Here is a 6,274-nt window from a genome sequence, read left to right as displayed (position 1 = left end):
GAGCTGGGGCCTCCCAAGAAACTGAGGCAATGTGAAGATCCCCCTTCAAATCCTAATTCTTGCGACCAAGTCAGAAAGGTTTCAGCGTGTTGCTCAGAGTAACAGGAATGGGTTTATTGAGGGGAGAGGAAAGGGGAATGGGAATAATCTCAAGGGAGAAAGTGGATCCTCTAGAGAGTAGAGGGACAATGTGTCTCTCCTATGCTCCACTTTTATTGGGGATCTCAGAGAACTTTCCAGAGAATCCCACTCAGGTCCACCTCTTGATTTTTAACTGAGAGCAGAGAGATGTCAGACTTTCAAGTCCCGCTGCCATGGCAACTGTAGGTCACCTTGACCCATGCTGATAGGTTCTAACTGGATTCTTTTTTAAATATTTGTTTTTTAGTTATAGTGGACACAACATCTTTATTTCTATGTGGTGCTGAGGATTGAACCCAATGCCTCATGCATGGTAGGCTAGCACTCTCCACTGAGCCACAACCCCAGCCCCTAACTGGATTCTTAACCATACATTCTTAACCTATTTTATAGTGAGGAGGAACGATCCTCATCTTCCAGAATCTGGTGTGTGAAATGGTCACAAAAATTTCTCCCATCAAAATTACTTGAGTCCCTCTTATTAGTGTTGTTCCCTGCCTGCATTTCCTTGCAGATAATAATTTGCTGAATGTGACCATATCCTGTCCACTTAGACCAGGCAGGGCTGCAGACACATTGCTTTTGGGCAAAGAAAGCATGCAGGGGTTAGCACAGTGGGTCTATTTTATAGAATTGTTCTCTTCACCTCTTGTTCCCACCATCCTCATCTATCTGTTCCCTACTAACACCCATCTTAACATTGAAAATTAAAAGGGGGAGATGTAGCTGTGGTAGAGTGTCACTGGGTTCAACTCCCAGTGTTAGAAATAAAAAAATTTGTTATTGAGATGGCTATAATTTAAAGTGCTATTTAAAAGATTTTCTAAGAGCAAAAAGTAATGTATATAATATATATATGTATATAATATGTATATAATATAATAATGTATATGATATAAAACCAGAATCAGATTTTTCTTAAAACCTTAATTTTCTCTTAGTAACATTTAAAAGAACTGGCTTAAAGAACAAAGATGATGTATTTTATTAAGATAATTTCTTATGGTTTCTTTTTCTGTCAGGTTTTCATTATTTAGGGAAACTAAATCTTAAAAGAATTAAGGATTAAGTATCTGTTTTTAGTGTTTTAAATGATCACCTTACAGCTCTGGCTAAATCAAAAACTATTATTTTAGTATATTTGTCATCATAGATATTTAATCTGTTACTAGAGATATATCATAATGCTAAATATGTTTGTCTGAGCTTTGTCTAATTGCGATGGGAAAGGATTAAAGGATTATCCTATAAAGAATTAAAAATATGAAGATTTAATACAAGTAAGTTAACCAATAAGTGATATCCTCTATACAATATGTATTGAATCTGGACCTTAAATGTATAATTATATGGTCAATGAAAGTTTGGGCATTGCTGTTATTTGTCTTCAGTTTGTGTTTGCTTGCTTTAACTAAGTAAACATTTTGTTTTTGTATATGGGAGATGCACTTGTACATCAGACAATAAATATATTTGTGCTTATTGGCACTATTTCTTAAATTTAAAGGAGGTCTAAAACTGTCATTGATTTTTGTTAATGCTGTTAACCTATGTAGACCTGCAATTATAGTTATCCTATGGAGACATGGAATCCAATTTTGCTTCAAAAGTTAAAAGTAAGTTAAGATGTCTACAATTCTATATCTATATTACTATCTCCTATCCATCTCTACATATGTGACTTCTGAGTAACTTTCATAGTAATTATTACTGGTTTCTTTGCATGTTACACGTATTTATGCTCCCCAACGATACAAGCCTTCTAACATATAAAGCTTAGGAGAGCACTTTACCATGGTGTCCTCCAAAACTAAAATAATTAGTAGTAATAGCCTTTGTTTTCAGGCTTATATAAAAATGGCACATTTAGATGGGGAATTATTTGTGTAATTTACTATTTTGTAATTGGATAAAATTAATCTGTCATTGATAAGTTATATATGAAGCATTATGGTATTCTTTATACTGGTGTGGACATTTAAGTGTATTTTTGGAAAGATAATAAAGAGAGTCTAACTGAGTTAAAGGTTGACAATGTAAAACACAAAAATCTCTTGCCACTTTTTCCACAAGGGAAGAAAATTAAGAGCTCTCTTAGCCTTTCTGTTTGATTCATGTTTTAGATGTGATATCATTATGTTAACTTCAAATAGACTCAGAAAAAAATATATGGGAACTTTGTTTTCTTACACTCCTATTTATGAAGGGTTCAAGAATTAGCTTCAAATGTAAAAACTTTAATTAAGATTGGTCCAAAGGTCAGTCCCCCCTGGGAAAAGGCTCTGCCTCTTGCTCTGCCCCATGTTAGATGGGCCCCCTGAAGGACTAAAATTAAGCCCATCGAAAGTTCTGAAAAGTTGAGAAAGGGTTTTAGGAAGAAAGAGAACTTGTAAAAGATTTTGCATGTGAAATTGATAAATTATTTATGGATTTTTATAAAGGCAAAACAGATATCAAAGGTCCATTCATTGTTATTCTATAGAAATTATGTTTCTTGGTTCAGAATTATACAAACCAAATACTTTGGCTCTCGTTAACTTTGTTTTGTATTTTTCTTATAAAACTTTATAAAAATCATCTGTTATCATTTTGCAGAAGGACAACTTCTGCAATGGAGGAACACAGTATTGGAACCCATTTGAACCTAGAAGTTCTCATGCCAGTTATTTTTTCCTCACTGAAGGAAACCATTGCCATGAGAGATGTAATATTGAAACAGAGTTCCTGAGCTTCCTCATGTTGAGAATACAAATTTCCTCATGTGAGGATGGGCACTAAGAAAAGTAAACCTGACATCTGACATCATGTTCTCTAGCTAAGCATAGTCTAGCTAAATCTACATAGGTGTAACACCTGGCTTTCATATATATATATATATATATATATATATATATATATATATATATATATATATATTTTAACAATTCTATAAATTGTAGGACCTTGGGAGAAAAGATCTAGCTGATTCTTCCCATTTTGCTCAAACTGTTTGAATTAATTATTTTTTCACTTTTATGTCATTTGCTGTTTTTTTTTTTTTTTTTTTTTTTTTTTTTTTTTTAATCTGAGAGGGTGGCCCAATCCATTTCCCCAACTTGGTTGTTAGCAAAACTATCTCAACTTGGATGGGCAGCTGTTGCTGTAGTGAACTAATAGTTGTTGAAGGACTCCTGGTTAATGAACTTCCTGCATGTCAGTTCCCCTCCTGAGAGAGCACTTTAGCAACCCCAGGAGGTCTTATTGGAAGGCCCAGGGGCTTCTGCCCAATCAAGAACGTGGGTCATGGGAGAGGAATGTTTTAACTTCTCCCACAGGTTCCATCAAAGGGCTGAACTTTCCCTCTTCTAGGCCCCAAGAGTTGCTGGATGTCCTGTTACAATGAGAAGCAGGAAGTGAGAAGAGACCTCTTTTCCTACTGCAAACTCTGAGCCGTGGCTGGGCTCCCAGATTCAAGACTTACCACAGTCCTCAGCACTATTAAATGGTAGGTAAGGACTTTGCCAGGCAGGCATTTTTATTTTTTCTTTTCTTTGACTAAGAACTAAGAAGAGATCTGGAGCATCTAAACATAGAAAAAGGTTTTGAATATTTAGGGGCCCTATGAATACCATTCAGAACATAAAAACTGTACTTTTTAATAAACAGATATTCTGCTTTCGAATTGCTGTAGCGAAGAATCTGCTCCCAGAATTAGCACACTGGCTATATTTTTAAGCCATTGTGTGACCCTGAGCAAGGGTTCTTCCTTTTCTGAAATCCAGTTTCCATTTTGCAAAATGAAGATATGAGTGAGATGATCTCTCAAATTGCATTTCCTTCCTAAGCTACAGCTCGTATGCTCAGATAAATACAGGCTACGGGTAATGTAACTGTGGTAATCAGAGAACAGAATGCAAGAGATTACTCTAAGAGCTTCCTGTAGTGAGTGGAATGAAACATGATTACAAAAGGCCTAAGTAAGAGAAACTCTAATTTGGCCAGATGTTGTGGTACCTGCCTGTAATCCCAGTGACTCTGGAGGCCGAGGCAGGAGGATCACAAGTTCAAGACCAACCTGGGCAACTTAGCGAGATCCTGTCTCAAAATAAAGATAAAAAGGGCTGAGATGTAGTAATAGAGTGCCCCGTGTTCAATTCCCAGTACTAGAAACATATTTTAAAAACGGGAAAGTAAATGCTACTTTGTATACATGTTAGGATTTATAAGAGCACCAACTCTAGTATCAGGAGAGCAGTTGGAGACAATGAGTAAGTAATGCGGGACGCAGCTATGCACGTCATCTTAATCATTGTCATCTTTTTCATCAGCCACCACAGCTGTAATACATCAGAGATTCTGGTAAGCACATTGGGAGGTAAGGTAAAGTAAGAGATTTATTTATTAACTTCAAGAGGCTCACAGAATTGCTTTGGGATGATAGTGTATATGAATAAAAATAGTTGCAATACATGACCAGATACAGAGGGACAGTAAGGAAGTACTACTGAGAATTTAGAGACAAGAAAGGTCAGAATTTGACTGGGCACAGGGGAACATGCCTGCAATCCCAGCTACTCCTGAAGCAGAGACAGAGGGAGCATAAAGTTAAGACCAACCTCAGCACTTAACAGGACTTTGTTTCAAAATAAAAAATATGAAGGGCTGGGAATATAGCTGATCAGTGTTCAGCTGGGAAAGAAAATGGTGGACTTGAGCTAGAAAGTGATTGAAGTGTTTTCAGTCTCACTTAAGGTACAGTATATTTCTGGTGAGCTAAAAGGAGTCAAAACTAAATACAGGGACTCATCTGGCCAACAGTGAAGTATATGATAAAGACAAAATATAATAATAATGTTTAAAAGCCTGGCTTTGGAACAAAGCAGCAGGATTGTTCCACAGAGTAAAACTAAAAAGAGTCCGCAGAATCAGATTTCACATCCACAGGAGGAAGAGTTTTATCAGTTTTGAAGCATTTCAACAACGGGGAGGACTGTTTTTTGGGGGCAGGAACTTCTGGCATTATTGATCCTGGCAGAGGTTTGATGCCTGTTTGTGGGGAGCACCCAGGGTATAGACTACTTCATGGGCAAGGAGTTGTAAGATTTTCCTTATCAGAGTCAAAATGAGAAAGATAAGGAGAATATGATGTTTCGTACAGATGATTTATCTTATTTCAGCGTTTTCCTTTTCCTCCTTCTCCTCCTCCCCCCTTCCTCCTCCCCCTCTTCCCTATCTTCTCCTCCTCCTCTTTCTTCACTAGAGACGGAATCCAGTCTCTAGTATAGAGCTATATCCCCAACTCTTTATGGTTTATTTATTTTTAAATAAATTATTTATTTTAAATTTTGAGGCAGGGTCTTGCTGAGTTGCCCAGGCTGGCCTTGAACTTGTGATCCTCCTGCCTCAGTCTCCTAAGTAGCTGCTATTACACGTGTGTATCATATACCCAGCGATATATTTAAAATTCTCTAACATTCCAATAAAATTCCCAATTTATGGGGCTACTGGCAGGTGATAGTTCCTAAAACTTCTTCCAACACTGACTCAATGTTTATGGGCGCTGGAAATTATCATAGTGATGTGAAATCATGAAAGAATATTAAATTTAGAAAAAAATAAAGTAAGGGAAAAATTATAAATATATTTTTCTCTATTGAATGGGATGTGAAGGGGGAAAGGGAATGGTCAAAATCTCTGAGACTGTGAACTGGGGAGTTGAGGGGGCGTGGGTGCTAGTTTCCACTGGGAAATCATGTTTGAGCTCATCCTGATAGCTCCCCATGATTTCTCAGGCAGAGTATCCAGGGAGTGAATAATAGTGAGTCCTTGGTGTGGAATAATACAATGCATAGACTGTGAATAAGTCCTAGGATCATGTGGAAACTACCTTCTGAGAAAGGTAAGGCCAAGATACTGGCTTCCGATATTCAACCTTGTGGCCAGTCCATTCCCTACCCCCCTACCCCATGTAGATCTGAGAATTCAGTTAAAGGTTCTGGACAGCTGATCTGTGAGTGAGGGATGGAGGCCAGGGATGGAGAGGGGCAGCCTCAGAATGTGCTTTATGTTTATATTGGGAAGAAAAGGAATGTAATACATGTAGGAGAACAAAAGTTTTCAGTTGGATAAAAATTTAGAGATCAATCTGTTACAG

The sequence above is a fragment of the Marmota monax genome, unplaced genomic scaffold (genome assembly GCF_021218885.2).
Source record: "Marmota monax isolate L192 unplaced genomic scaffold, Marmota_monax_Labrador192_F-V1.1 WCK01_AAM20220418_F8-fsc00145, whole genome shotgun sequence".
Classification (NCBI taxonomy): domain Eukaryota; kingdom Metazoa; phylum Chordata; class Mammalia; order Rodentia; family Sciuridae; genus Marmota; species Marmota monax.
This window is presented reverse-complemented; position numbering follows the sequence as displayed.